The sequence below is a fragment of the Drosophila navojoa genome, chromosome X (assembly GCF_054131105.1).
Source record: "Drosophila navojoa isolate 15081-1374.11 chromosome X, UAZ_NAV_1.0, whole genome shotgun sequence".
NCBI lineage: Eukaryota > Metazoa > Arthropoda > Insecta > Diptera > Drosophilidae > Drosophila > Drosophila navojoa.
The window spans coordinates 21,251,986-21,267,548 of NC_142895.1; the positions used below are offsets into that span (position 1 = coordinate 21,251,986).

The following is a 15,563-nucleotide window of genomic DNA, read 5'->3' on the forward strand; positions in this document are numbered from 1 at the left end:
TATATTGCATATTAAAAAGGGGAAATAAAATTTTAAAATATATTTATAATATTTACAAAATATGAAAAATATATAAAATTAAAAACAAATTTAAAAAAAATAATGAAAACAAAATAAACGAAAAATAAATAAACAAAAGTTAAATAAACGAAAAATAAATAAACAAAAAAAACTTAGCAAATAAATATTTTTAAGAAAAATATATTTAAAAAAAAATTAAATAAATAAATATGTGGATACAAAATAAAATAAATATAAAATTAAATAAATAAATATGAAAATAATAAATAAGAATAATAAATAAAGATTTAAAAAAATAAATAAAGATACAACAATGATAGAAAAAAATAAAATAAAAATATTAATAATAAAAAATATTAATAATAAAAAATAAAAAGAAAAAATAATAAAGTAGAAAAAATAAAATAAAAATAATAATAATAGAAAAAAAAATAAAACAATGGGTTCAGGGTATAATAATAATAATAATAAAAATAATAAAATTTAAAAATAGTAATAAATAAAGATAAAAAATAAATACACAAATAAAAAAATCAATTTTATGTTATCATTTGAGAAAAAGTACAGATAATAATATGAAAACCTTTTTATATTGTATTAAATTAAAATATACATATATGCATTAAAATGATTAAAAATGTTGTCAAATTTAAATCGATTTGAATGAAAAGTAAATATAAATAAATAAAATATATACATATGTTACAGAGCTCTAGCATGTGGGTTTTATGTTGGCAAAATAAGTAAACAAATTACAGCTTTATCTCTATCTAAATAGTTATTTAAGTGTTTTGTTTTTTGTTTTTTTTTTTTTTTATCATAATTTGCATACTTGCGTACCACTGCCGCGCCTGCCAATGCTAATAGACGTACATACGTCGGATGTTTCATAAATATTAATTCGCACTTGCACACTCGCTCACACACACACACACAGAGAGAGACACTCGCACACATGCATACGTGTATAAGCAAACTCATTCAGCAAAACAAATTGACAGTTTACTGGCCAACAGCCTTTGGCGCCGTCGCGATTCCAATGAACTTGATCACACTGTGTGGCATTTGATTTATGGTGACATCAACAGACTGCCTACCTTTACCTCCAATACACACAGATGACTCTGTATGTGTATGTGTGCGTGTGTGTGTGTGGTTTGCATATTGTACATTATTTCACTTTCATTCAAAATTAAAACAACAATTTCAGTGTCAGACAAATTGTTGACAATTCAATAATGCGATACTCGAATTTTGCCATACATATATACATACATATATTATAGCATATAATAGCAATTGCTCTAAATGTAACTTGAGCTAAGCTCAACAATAATAATTAAAAACAATTGCAAACTGTTTGCGATGTTTGCCAAATTTACACTCATCATTCCATTTCCCCTGGGCTCCCATTTGTTTTGTTGTTGCTCTTTTTTTTTTTTTTTTTGTCCAGACTTTTTGCAGTCATTAATTTACAAACATTTGCACATGTACACACGTTATGTGTACAAGCATCTATGATAATTATGGTGATGGTGATGATGATGATGATGATGCTGTTTATTATGATGATGCGTCGATACTTTGACCGACGCACACGGACAGAGAGACAGACGGACAGACAGACGGACTGACTGACTATAAAAATTGTAGAACACCACACAGCAGATAAATGTGGACGTCGTCTGTGACTACCACACGGTGATTTCATCATCATATTTAATTTTTACCCCATTTATTGCTAAGCTTATTTTTCGCATTGTTCAAGATGTGCAGAGAGAGTATATTGGTTTGGTGCAATGTGCGTGGGAAGCCGCGATGAGCTAAATGTTGCAAATTTAGTTTTGAGTTGAGACTACAAAGTTTCGTACTTGAATCACTGTAGATCTATTTGCTGCAATTGATATATGGATATAGTAGATGAGATGAGTTATAGATATAGATATAGATATAGATATAGATATAGATATAGATATAGATATAGATATAGATATAGATATAGATATAGATATAGATATAGATATAGATATAGATATAGATATAGATATAGATATAGATATAGATATAGATATAGATATAGATATAGATATAGATATAGATATAGATATAGATATAGATATAGATATAGATATAGATATAGATATAGATATAGATATAGATATAGATATAGATATAGATATAGATAGAGATAGAGATAGAGATAGAGATAGAGATAGAGATAGAGATAGAGATAGAGATAGAGATAGAGATAGAGATAGAGATAGATATAGAGAAATATATAGATCATCTACAGATGTATGCATGTAATATATATAGTTATACAAATTTATATATTAAATACATCCCCTTCTTTAGTTGTTTTTGATCCATGTCCGAGAGTATTGTGCAGCTGGTTGTGCTCGTTTGCAACATTCTCGCTTGTTTCATTGTTTTATTTGTGCAGTCATAATTAAGCACAATATTCGTATTAGATGTACGCAGTACAAAATGTATGTCTATTGCCTATACACAATGTATAGACATAATATGTAATATAGTGAGCTCTAATATATCCACACCATCAGTTTATCAGCTTTGCTGTCAGCGATTATTGTAATACATATTGCAAGTAGGAATTATTAAACATAAAAGTGTGTTCGACTGAATCGAAAAAATATAGTATACACAATGTGTATTACACATGTATGCTATATGGCTTTCGATATTATTTCAATGGTTTTACACAGAGAGTTGGCTTTTGATAAGTATGTAAGAATCAATATCTATATTATAAAAGCAGAATTTTATAATTAAGGAATACTATTTGCAAAGGTTGGGAAATACTAAAGGCTATTTTCTCATGGGATTTTTGGGAGTGTTTTAGTTAAGAAAACATACGTTCTATATTGACACTAAACGAAAAATGGCGAAAAAGACAAAAGTATATTAAGATCGACATAAATATGATAGATTATCTTCAAATTTTTGATACACGCTATGCTCGTTTAGATATGGATGTAAAACCCTAGCTGAATTAGACAACTACAGTCCACATTATTATATTTGCATTCTATCCATAGTCAACGACTTGATTAATATTAAAATCATATATTATACAGACAATGTTTATATATATGCATATACACATCCAATTATTTATACAGGCATCTTATAGAATGCTCATTTAATCTTGAAGCTAACTCAGCTAATTAATTTTGCTCACACTCTTGGATGCCTTAATGGTGTTACCTCGACAGGCCTCAGAGTCAATTGATCTGATAATGTTTTGTTTTGTTTGCATTTCATATTTTCTTCTTCTCAGATGTTTTTCCATCATATTTTGTGCCGTGTTGACTTTTTGACTGCGTCTTGATTTAGCAATGACGACGAATGCAGCTCAACAATAATAAACACATGCATTAAAATGGCATTGGCCAATTGAACATTTGGACATTGGCTACTGGGCGAACTTCCTGTTTTCACTCTTTGCTGTGAATAGGGCAGACAGTCCTCTAGAGAGAGAGATAGAGAGGGAGAGATATGATCCAAGCGCGGCTCGGATGCAGAGTAATTGAGTTTTTTATTTGATTTTTTAGAAAGTAGCAAATGAAATTATTACTGATTCAGTTTTTTTGGAATACAATTTGAGTGCGATTTTGTTGAGATGGTGGCTCCAATATATTATTATATGTATAAAAATCTTGATTATGGGAATGCAGATCAATGAAAGTTGTTGTTTTCCTTTGGCAAGGCAATGGATAGTAAATCATGTTCATAAGAAATTCCAGTCTGCACAGTCAAAGTAAACTTTAAGGTATATAGAGATGGTTTCTTCATTATGCACATTAGAAACGGTTAATCCATATGCATAGAAAAGTAAAACTCAACTTGGCACGTGTCGAATTTGATTTGAGTGCTTCTCGTTTGCTTTATTTATTATTATGAGAGCGTTTATCATTTCTAATTACGTGCTGGCAACTTGTTGCGAAAAACTTTCGAGCTGCGATAAGTGGCTGGAGAGACAGACGGTCGCGGCGTAGCACCCACTGAAAATACACATTTCGAGTGTTAGCTAGCTGTTCGACTTGACTTTCTAAATGAACTCGATTCTTGTCTGATTTCTGAATGGTGACTGGAATGGTATCAAAATTTAATTAGCCCCCACTTTGATAGCATTTTCTTGAATGAATGCTCAAACTGTTGGAATGTGTGTCTTTGTAAAACTATAAATACGCTTGAGCAATCGGTTGCTAACCCAGAATCAGCTGAGCTCCCAGCTGAACTCGCATCTACAGAGGAGAACCAGTCAAGGTCAAGCTTCTCAGATAAAGTCCGTTGGAGGCCTTGTAATATATGTACTTACGTAATGAAATAGAGATTATATATAAATATAAATATATATATACAAGTTAAGCGCGCTCTCTTTAGGGCACTAGCTATTAGGTTTTTTTGTGTCCTATTCCACTGGAGATTAGGTATAAGCATTAGGTATAAACTCTCTCTCTCTCTCTCTCTCTCTCTCTCTCTCTCTCTCTCTCTCTCTCTCTCTCTCTCTCTCTCTCTCTCTCTCATTCTAGTGACAATATGACGAAAGTTTATATGAAATATATATTTTATATAGAATATATAAATATATGTATATATATCATATAAATCCTTCTATGATTTCATGATATTTTTCGTATAATTTTAAAAGTTTGAATCTCTTTCGTAAGCCGTGTATTCGAAATCCATTTACGTTAGTTAGCTAAATGTTATCCGAGGCGAGTTATCGATCCAGTTTAAAGCCCCGCTACTGCTTGAGTCCGTCCTCCAGGCATGGGAGACGCGTGTGTGAGAGTGACTAATGCAAGAAGCATTGAGGCATTTGGCAAGCCAACAGTTAAATCGTATATGCAAAATCATCAAAGCAAAAAATAAACAAATGTGCATGTGCACACACACACGCACACATATGCACATTTATCTGTATAAATATTCACAAACATTTGTAGGTGTGTGCGCGCATTCGACAACAACTGAAGCGAATGCATGCGAATATTTGTTAGCGCTCCATTGTTAAATGATTATGACAAATTTAATTGAATTTTGTGCAGCTCAAAATACACACAGAGAAAGAGAGTGAGGGAGAGAGAGAAAGAGGGAGAGAAGTATAGAGAGAGAGAAAGAATGAAAAGAAGAAAAACATTTCAATCACTGCGAATGACAATTCAATTCAATTCATTCGCCCAACACTCGCACACCCAACCTCCATGCCACCCAGCCCAGCCCAGCCCAAACAGCCCAGCAGCATGCTTGTCCATGGCCACGCCCACATGCAGCACTGCATCGAAAGTTGGAGCGCATTGCCACCTATAGCGACAGCGAGATTCAAATTGAGATTGAGCTGCTCTAGATGGCAGCTGAAGATGAGTTTTGAGATTAAGGCTGGCGACTTTCAAGATAATCATCGTCATGGGAAAGGAGATGAAGATGGAGATGATGATGATGATGATGATCGTCTTGATCGTGCTCGCTCTTACGCATACATACAGAGACATACATACATATGTAAATTATTGGGCTACTTGAGCCAATGGACGGCCTGTAATTGTATTATGCGTTCACTCTCATGCTGATCGCAAGTCCGTGATCAGCTACAAAGCTACAAATACATGAAGAGATCAAGGCAGAGCGAGAAAGAGAGAGTGAGAAAGAAAGGGAGAGAGTGAGAAAGAGAGAGAGAGAGTGAATGAGGGAACGAGTATTATTATGAAAGCACGAAAGAAAGTTTAGCCTTAGCACACTGAAGATTAAATACTCTGTGGATTACTCAGTTACTCGATGATCATGTTATATTAGGGGTATATATGGATATTTATATGGTTTATAGGATATGTATAGGGATATATACATATGTATATGATTTATAAAATCTTAACAATACATAATGCAGCCAAAATTTTATGATTTAGTAGGCTCAATGTCAATATAAGATAGTTATATACATATACAGTGGCTCCATCGCCAAATCGGACAAGACTATTTATTTATTTCAATGTGTGTTTTCTTTAGCAGTAAGTTAATTTTTTACAGTTTTCATATTTTTTCTTAAATCTATTATGTATTGGCCTCCTAAAACAAAAAAAAATTTTTGTAATTTTAAACGGCAACATTTTTTTTATTTTAAAAAACGAACAACAGACCGATTTTGAGCTTCAACGCCAAATCGGACAAAAGAAAACTGCAAGAAAAAGATCCGTTATTTGGCGGAGATTTTCGTTTTCGTTTTGCTTATTGCTTTTCGTTATGTTCTCGAGCTCATAAGTGACAGTAACACAAATAATTTTTGCGAAATGGCTCCACGTGGGAAGCAAACTGGTGTTGAGGCACGCCAAATAATATTAAAACTACATTTTGATGGCAAACCCGTTAGGGAAATAGCAGATCTGGTCGGAAGAAGCAAATCTACCGTCCATGATATCATAAAAAGGTTTCGGGAAGATGGAAGGTTAATTAACAAAAGCCAGGAGGGAAAAAGAAAGCGACTAAACTCAAGAGAAGAGCGGTTGATTATAAGGGAAATTAAGGTTGATCCCTTTAAAACCGCAAAAGAACTGAGGATGTCATTAAAAACAAACTTTGGAAAGGATGTGTGTGACAACACAGTGCGCAATACTTTGCACCGATATGATTTGCATGGCCGAGTTGCCCAAAAAAAGCCTTATATTAGCCCTAAGAATAAGGCGTTTAGGATAAAATTCGCAAAAGAGTACTTGCTAAAAACCGATGACTTTTGGAATCATGTTAGTTGGTTGTATATTATATTAAAATTTTTGTTTTATTAATTATCTTATTTAAAGGTGTTGTTTACTGATGAGAGTAAATTTAATTTGCATGGGTCCGATGGTAAGGTGTATGTGTGGCGTAAGCCAAATACTGAGTTTGAGCCCAAGAACACAATAGGCACAGTTAAGCATGGAGGAGGTTCAGTCATGGTTTGGGGCTGTATGTCGAGTGCGGGAGTTGGCCAATTGCATTTTATTGATGGCATATTAGATAAATTTGGCTACCTTGACATTTTGAAAAAAAATGTTAAGCAGAGTGCGGAGAAATTGGGGATTCTTGAAGACTTTGCTTTCTATCAAGACAACGACCCCAAGCATACTTCAATGTTAGCTAGGCTCTGGCTAATCCACAATTGTCCCAAACTTATCCAAACACCTGCCCAGAGCCCGGATATAAATGTTATAGAAAATCTGTGGGAAATTTTGGCGAGGAAAGTTTACCAAAACCGGTATAACAATCTAGAACAATTAAAAAACGGAATACTGGCAGCTTGGAACTCCATAGAGCCAGACATTTGCAAAAAATTGGTCAAATCCGTTCCTAATCGCTTGCAGGCTATTGTTGCAAACAAAGGTTTTGCAACAAAATATTAAATATTAAGTTTTTCTGTTATTTTTCATTTCAGTTTTCTTTTGTCCGATTTGGCGTTGAAGCTCAAAATCGGTCTGTTGTTCGTTTTTTTAAATAAAAAAAATGTTGCCGTTTAAAATTACAAAAATTTTTTTTTGTTTTAGGAGGCTAATGCATAATAGATTTAAGAAAAAATATGAAAACGGTAAAAAATTAACTTACTGCTAAAGAAAACACACATTGAAATAAATAAATAGTCTTGTCCGATTTGGCGATGGAGCCACTGTATATTAGAAAAGTTTATCATATGCAAAAGATATAACGGCTTTCAAGATGTATATACGATGCTTACATACCTATATATATACATACATATATATATATACATATATATAGATTTCCTTGTGTAAATACCACTTGACCTTATATCCTTGCGAGCTTTGCATTGCGTGTAGTGAAATTTCAGCAACATGTTTGATGGATGACTACAGTGTTCAAGGCGAACATGGAATAGACACACAAACATACATATATTGGGTAGTCGAAAAAGTCTTTTCGTGTCTTTCATGAAACCTCAAATCATATTTTTGAATATTTATAACTTTATTAAATCAGATATGCACCATTTTGGTCGATCACACTTAGCCACTTTTCCACTAGAGACAATGACAATGTAACTGATGACAAATGTAGCTTAAAGTGCTACCAATCGAACACCATATAGTAGCAGTGTTGCCAGATTAGCTATTTAATAGCATTTTTAGCTATTTTTGAACCCTAAATGCTATGAAAATTTTGAAAATGCTATTAGCTATAAATTTAGCTATTTTACAAACGAATATTTTTATTTGATTTTAGTATTTAAAGCAAAAAAAAAAAAAAAACATTTTTCGATTAAGTCCCAAATTGTACGTAATGATCTGCGCGATACTACCACCACGACTTTATCGTACTTGTGAACTTATACCATCGCTAATTCTTCTTGGCGCGCTTCTTGGCATTAATTGTGATGGATAAAAAATATAAGCAGAAATTTCGTGATTCCTGGAAAACAATCACCGAATTTAAGGATTGGATTAAGGAGGATGAGTCGGACAACACGCGGGCGTATTGTATATACTGCAAATGCAGTGTTTTTGCGTAATTGCACGATATAAAAATGCATGTCGCGACAAAAAAACATAAAACGGTTGGCGCCTTTGGGCAAAAAAACAAAATTGTTTTCGAGCCATTGGCAACAACTAAAAGTGCAAAGGAGGAGGCGGCATTATGTTTGTACGTTATTACCAATCCTCAAATGTTTTCAATGTAAAAACATTGAAACTATTCTGCGGCAATACGCAAAAATAAATTTCATTGAGTGGCACAACACTTCAGAGACAGTCAAGTTCTGGGCGGAAGTCCTTAAATATACTGATGCCGGTGGCGTAAAAGTTTTTAAGGATTTGGCTGAGTTTGCGTTGGAGCTGTTATCTTTACCATGGTCCAACGCAGAAGTAGAACGAATATTTAGCCAAATGAATCTAATTAAATCCAATTTAAGAAACATAATGCAACTGAAGACGCTTGACGCTATCTTAAGCATAAGGCATGTATTTTATGTGTTTTATTTGCAGATATGGATTGCGCAGGAATGGCAAATGCTGCCATGATTATACCGTGCCTTCCAAATATTTAAAAATGATTCCAGTTAATCAAAAATATAATTCTGATGATAATTTGGATGTGGACCAAATTGTAACATTATTAAATAACATTTAAAAATAAAATTTAAAGTAAATGCATAATGCATAAAGGTTTCAGCTATTTTGTAAGCTATTTTAAAATTTTTTTTAGCTATTTTCAGCTATTTTTTAGAGACGATTTTGCTATTTTTATGTCTCAAAACCTGGCAACACTGTATAGTAGTACACAATGTGATTAATAGCACTGGAGATATATGACTCAAACGACATCTATTGGCAAAATACGTAAAACTTTTTCGACTACCCAATATAATAAGCTACGGCTAATTCACTTTAGAAATAATATTACTTACTTAATTTTACTTAACTTTACTTAATTTTAAATTGAAAAGTTTTGTTATTTACTATATATTTTTTGTATTTGTTCAAGTATACCTAATTTAACTTAATTTACTTAAATACTACTAAAAATAATACTCTTTATAAATATATTAAGCAAAGCTGATAAAAAGGCGCTTCAAAGTAAATGTCTAATGGCTCTACCAAACATAACATTTCATTATCTCAGACCAAATATCCCTAATTTAACTTAATTTACTTAAATACTACTAAAAATAATACTCTTTATAAATATATTAAGCAAAGCTGATAAAAAGGCGCTTCAAAGTAAATGTCTAATGGCTCTACCAAACATAACATTTCATTATCTCAGACCAAATATCCCTAATTTAACTTAATTTACTTAAATACTACTAAAAATAATACTCTTTATAAATATATTAAGCAAAGCTGATAAAAAGGCGCTTCCAAGTAGATGTCTAAAGGCTCTACCCAAACATAACATTTCATTATCTGTGAGCTATTTGAAAGCCTCTTCAAGTGTGCTTAAATTCGGGCAGTTATCGTTGCTTTCGCACCACTGTGCCTGGTCAAATTTCTGACGAACTTTGGCTGACAATTACACAGAAGAGGGCCAGAAACAACGCACAGTCTCTGTCTGGAGTTACGTTTTCGAGTGGGCCAAGCACATACATACATACTGTATCTGGCCACCGATATTGATGAGTGTCAGGGCCTCCCCCGCCCTTTCCCCCTCCAACCCTTCCCCCTTTGACCATAGAAATAGCTCGGCTCCTGTTTCTATCTTTGATTTGAGTCCCTAATCGAATTTGCTAGTTTCGTGTTCGTCAACAAATCCAACTAGTTGTATACTCTTTTGGCTATACATATGTGTGTGTGTGTGTGTGTGTGTGTGTGTGTGTGTCTGTCTCCCATTGCAGCGCATCCATTTACACTGGGCTTGTGTGTGTGTGTGTGCGTACAATGAAATATTTTTGCGCTATGCGCGTGGCACAATTGCTTATAAAATAAAAGAAAGAGCGTTCAGTTCTGTGGCCGTTCAGTGGTTGGGTGGGTCGTTGGGTCGTCGGTAGGTTGTTCGACGGTTGCCCACTCAATAGCTGGGGGCTCTTTTCAATTAGCCCAGCCTGTCTCTGTCTCTGCCTCTGCCTCTGCCACTGCTGCTGCTGCTGCGACTGCGGCTGCTGCTGCTGTCGCGAGCTTAATATGAATTTCATATATGCATACAAAGTGAATTTGTTTTTTTTTTCGTCGCTTTTTTTTCGTTTTTTTTGTATTTCAGTTTAGTCGCATGGACTTTGGGTTGTATTTTAGTTTAGTTGCTGATGGCGAATGGAGCGCGTAGATTTCGCATCATAATAAATTTTATGAGATCTTAAAGTGAGTTCTCGCGAGTGTCCGGGAGTGCGTGTGTGTGTGTGTGTGTGGGAATTCAAATTGATATTGCGAGTTCGAAAGTCGCTTATCATTAGTAATCGTGTACTAATTATAATTGCCTCTGATAACGCAAAACAAGCTGTCATATAACATGGAAATGTGACAGGAATTGAGGCGGCTGGGATGGGTGAGGTGGCCGAGGTGGGCGGGGCACCGCTGTTGGAAAGTTTTCCTTTTGATTTTGTTTTTTTTTTTTTGCGTGTTTTGTTTTCGTAAGGGCCTTGAAATCTATGTATATTAGATCATGATCAACGTTGAAGTATTTTCAATTAATGATGAGCGCAACAACAACAACAACAACAGCGACAACAACAACTGAACTAACGAAAGCAACAGCAACGCTTAAGTAAATGTTGTTTTAACAACAACAAAAACAACAACAACAACATGAGCAACAACAATGCGCGTTTGTCTCAATTTCTTAGTAGTTTTTTTTTTTTTTTGCTATTTTTTTTCTTGTTCTTTTTCTCGCTTTATTGTTGCTCAAAAAATGATGTGTATGTGTTTGTGTGTGTGTATGTTTTTTTTCCTTCTTCTCGTTTCTTTTGAATGCGATTTTGCGTTTTGTGTTTCGTTTCCGTTGCGTGCGCGTTGCCCAAACAATGACACGAATGGCAGCGCTGCCAGCGTCGCTGTCGACGTCGACGCCAATGGGTGTCGCCATTGCCGCTATCGACACCGCAGGGCGCCGTCGCCGCCGGCAGCGAAATCGATACCGAATGCCAACAATAAATGCAGTGCGAATCGAGCATAGATAGGGGGAGGGCGCTGTGCCAGAAAGGGATAGCTGCGGTGGGTGGGAGTGAGAGGGAGCTGGCCATCAAAGAGCTGCGTATGTGAGGCGCGCTGGGTGGCAGAGAGCGAGAGGGGCGGGGGCGGCGGGCGTGAAGCGTCGTGTCACACGATGAACTGTTGACAGGTTTCAGCCTTTAGTTTTGTGGCTTATCAAATATGTCAACATTTTTATTTATGACTTGTTAATTGCAAACAGGCAAAAGAGTTGCCAATACGCAAATCAGACAATAGCCGGCAACAACAACAGCAACAACAGCAACAACAACATGAACATCAGCAATGAACAGTTAGTGCATACACAACAAGCAGACAATAAAGCGCGAAATTCCAGAGACACATACACACACACACACACACATACTCTTTGTAATATGTATGTATGTATGTGTGCATGTATCTATGCCTGATAGATACAGCTCATTTGTGTTTGGCTCACTCTTTGCTGATAAGCAACAACAACAACAATAGCAACAACAACAACAAAATACAAGAAATCAGCACAATAGAATCGCGATTCGCAGCGTTTCGAATCACTTGTATTAATGGATCTATTTATTTTGAGTAGCCCTGTGTACAGAGCTTATGTGCAGATAACAATACTGGGATATTAGATATGTACAATATAGGGCCCTATAGACCCCCAATGGCCCAAATAGACATCGAGTACAATATAGATTAAAATTGTTTTGCAATATTTGCATATTTGCAGTTTCTCTCTCACTCCCGCTCTCTTTCTCTCACACACACACTTTCTGTCTCCTTTCCTGTCAACTGTCAGTTTGCTTATTTTCATGGTCATGGAAACGGATTTCCACTTGTCATTATCCATGGTCACTTGGGCTTTTTGCTGCTGTTGTTGTTGTTGTTGTTGTGCAATCGCATAAGAGCATTGTTTTGGGCGCTCGTGTTAATATGGCTTACTTATACATACACAGATACACATACATATACAATACACATACACATATGTATGTATGTATTTAGCCCCAATTTTTTATGAAAGCCAATTTCAATAATTCACTTTCAATTTATAGCAATATGAGAAATATTTATGTAGAAAGTAGATTTATTCAAAGGCGGCTTTTGTTTATAAACATTTAATGCTAATGACTTCAAGTTTTTATCAACTGAATACAATGGAAATTTGTTGTATTTTCGCTAAAGTCAGAAACTGCAAATAATATATATAGTTTTTGATATGAGTCGAGTCCATCCAGCCCTGGAGAAGTATGAACTAGGAATACAATAAACGTAAATCCTTTTAAACTCAAATCATAGATATCCTGAATAGGCGTGTGGATTTTCGCTAATTAGTATTATAAATGTGTTGTAAAACTCAAAACGATAAAAAAAAAAAAAAAAATTATTAAAAAAAAAATTATATATATGTATATGTATATATATATATATATTTATTTATTTATTTATTTAAATATATATAAATTTATATTTGTTTTGTCAAATTTATAAAATCGATAAATATCGTTATCGATCTTTAGTGTTTTAGTTTCTTTTAAACATCAGTTATTAAAGTTTGCATATGGATTTGCCAAGAAATCGCAGAAATACTTTACTCCGCATTGCTATTTGCTAGGGATACTATCTACATACTTTTCTTTACATTTTCCCATCACATTTTAGTGACATTTGAATGTCTTGACTGTCCCTTGTAATGCCTGATATATAAATACGTATTTATGCCAATTTTATTATGCTCTATAGAAAAGTTATCATAAGTGATTAATGATTTCAATGGGTTTCGAAGGCATCCAAATTTGATAACTTTAAAATACATATATTGAAAAGTTTTTTGTAAGACTACGAAAGCTTTATATATCCTCTACTGCCATACAATTTGAGGATTTGTTGGATTCTATTGCCATGCTTCGCTCTCTATTATTGTAAACACAGTCGAGTCTCGATAATTCCAAATGGCAGACATTCAAATAATCGAGAATTATCGAAAGCGAGTGTTATGCAAGGGAATAGAATTTTTATTCGATTTAATGCGATTTTCATTTTGATGGGGATAAACATTATGGAGATTCGACTGTAATATTGAAATTTGAAGAACGCATCAAATGAAATTTCATGAGCAGCTTGGAAAATAGAGATTTCATGGTAATCGCATTTACCGATTTAGCATTGCTTCATACCTGAACACAAATCGCACCGTTGTTTCGCTGAACACAGCTGTATAGTCGTATGTCGTATTCATGAAATGTGCAGTGCATAACTCAATGTACAGCTGTATTCATGCAAATGGAAGCAATATGTATGTAGTAATAGTATACTAAGCATAAGCTGAATTCCACTCTTTGATTAAATTGGAATGCAAAGCAATGCAAGGGCGATTTCAAAGAAATACATCTATTGTAATATAAGAAATACAATTGTAGAGCTCTAGCGATAACAGGATTAAATTCTGTTGACTGTTTTTAGTAAACAGCGCTATTTATATGCGCTCGCACTATTTTCATTTACCTTAATTAATTTTTTTCTTTTTTTTTTTTGAAGAGTTGTTGCCTTGGCTGCAAAAATAAAATATATATATATATATATTGTTAGTTTGCGCTTGGCTTCGTCGAGTCGATTGCAAGGTGGGGGAAAACTTTAATTAGGCAACTGGGAGCGTGGCGTTGATTTCGATTTTCCGCGCTAAACGCCCACAGCCGTAAAGTTGGCAAGGTCAAAGTATCTGATTGCTGCTGACGTCCATAAATCAATTTATGCTGCCACTCAAAGGTCAATCAGGAGTTGGTTTTCCTTTTTTTCTATTTTTTTCAATTAAGACAAAGGGAAAATGGGGAATGAGGCAGCGGCAGAGGCACTTAATTAGCAGCTGCACCTGTTGTATGAGGAAGCCACCTCCCCCTCCCCCTCTCCCGCCACCACTTGCAACTGCAAGGCTAGGCAAGGGCAAGGGTATCCATTGACGTTGCTCTGCTTTTTAGCCCATAACAAAGGAAGCACTAGCAGAGCTCCATGCCCGCGCTCCTCCATCATTGGCGCTTGAACAGTTGCGAGAAAAGTTGCTCGAGCGAGATATTTGCATTGGCTGCTGCGCTCTCGGCTGCAATGGATATCGTCGCTCCAGCAAGCGCCGTTGTCCTGCTGGCCTGCGCCAGCAGCGAAGCAAGCTATGCCAGGCAAATTGAGTTATATCAGAGTTACTTGACGCAGCAGCCGCAATCTAATTGAATCAAGTCTTGAGTGCATATATAGATCGCACACACACACACACACACACACACACACACACACACACACACACACATCATTATAACTTGGCCAGCGTGTGGAGTGCAGTTAGTTGGTTATGCCACGGCCATGGCCATTAGGCAACCTGACTGCCATTAGCCATTGCCATGACTGGACGAGCCACAAAACAGAGCTCAAGGGTACAGCTCCTGCTCCAGCTCCAGCTCCTGCTCACGACTGCTGCGCCGACCTGTGGAACGGCAAGATCTGTTTCTCTATCTAACTGTGATCCGTTGCAGTCTGGATGCTTGCATGAAATTCTTGAGCAAATACATTCGCTTAATAAACAAACACAAATGAATAACAAAACACATTCATAATCCAAATCGTCATCGCGGCCGTAGGAGGCGGCGACGGCGGCGAGGCGTGAACTGCTGCTGCTGCTGTTTACGCAAATTGCGCAGCTTACTCGTATTTGGCAACGGCTATGCTGTTATCGTCGTCGTCGTCGTCGTGACCAGCGTACCCAAACAGCTGACGGCGTCCAATCGGATACTGAAACGTTGACGTTCGCGCTGACATTGCCTTTGACGTCGACAGCGACGGCGACGCTAACGGCACGCGCCAAAAAAACATTTCTCAGCTCTACAGTGCGACCTTATTTCGTATGGCAATCAGGCAGTCGCT

General features: G+C 35.5%; 1 protein-coding gene across 4 annotated transcripts in view; it reads left to right on the forward strand.

Annotated features, from left to right (window-relative positions):
• The window catches only part of RhoGAP19D (Rho GTPase activating protein at 19D), a 54,130-nt gene that overhangs the window by 28,031 nt on the left and 10,536 nt on the right, over positions 1 to 15,563 (forward strand). The window contains exon 1 of one of the 4 annotated variants that reach the window (XM_089264888.1): positions 10,726 to 10,823. The exons of the other annotated variants lie outside the window; for them this stretch is intronic. The gene's annotated coding sequence lies outside the window, so the exon portion shown is untranslated. Of the gene's footprint in view, positions 1 to 10,725; positions 10,824 to 15,563 lie in introns of those variants that run through there. 4 annotated transcript variants of the gene reach the window in all.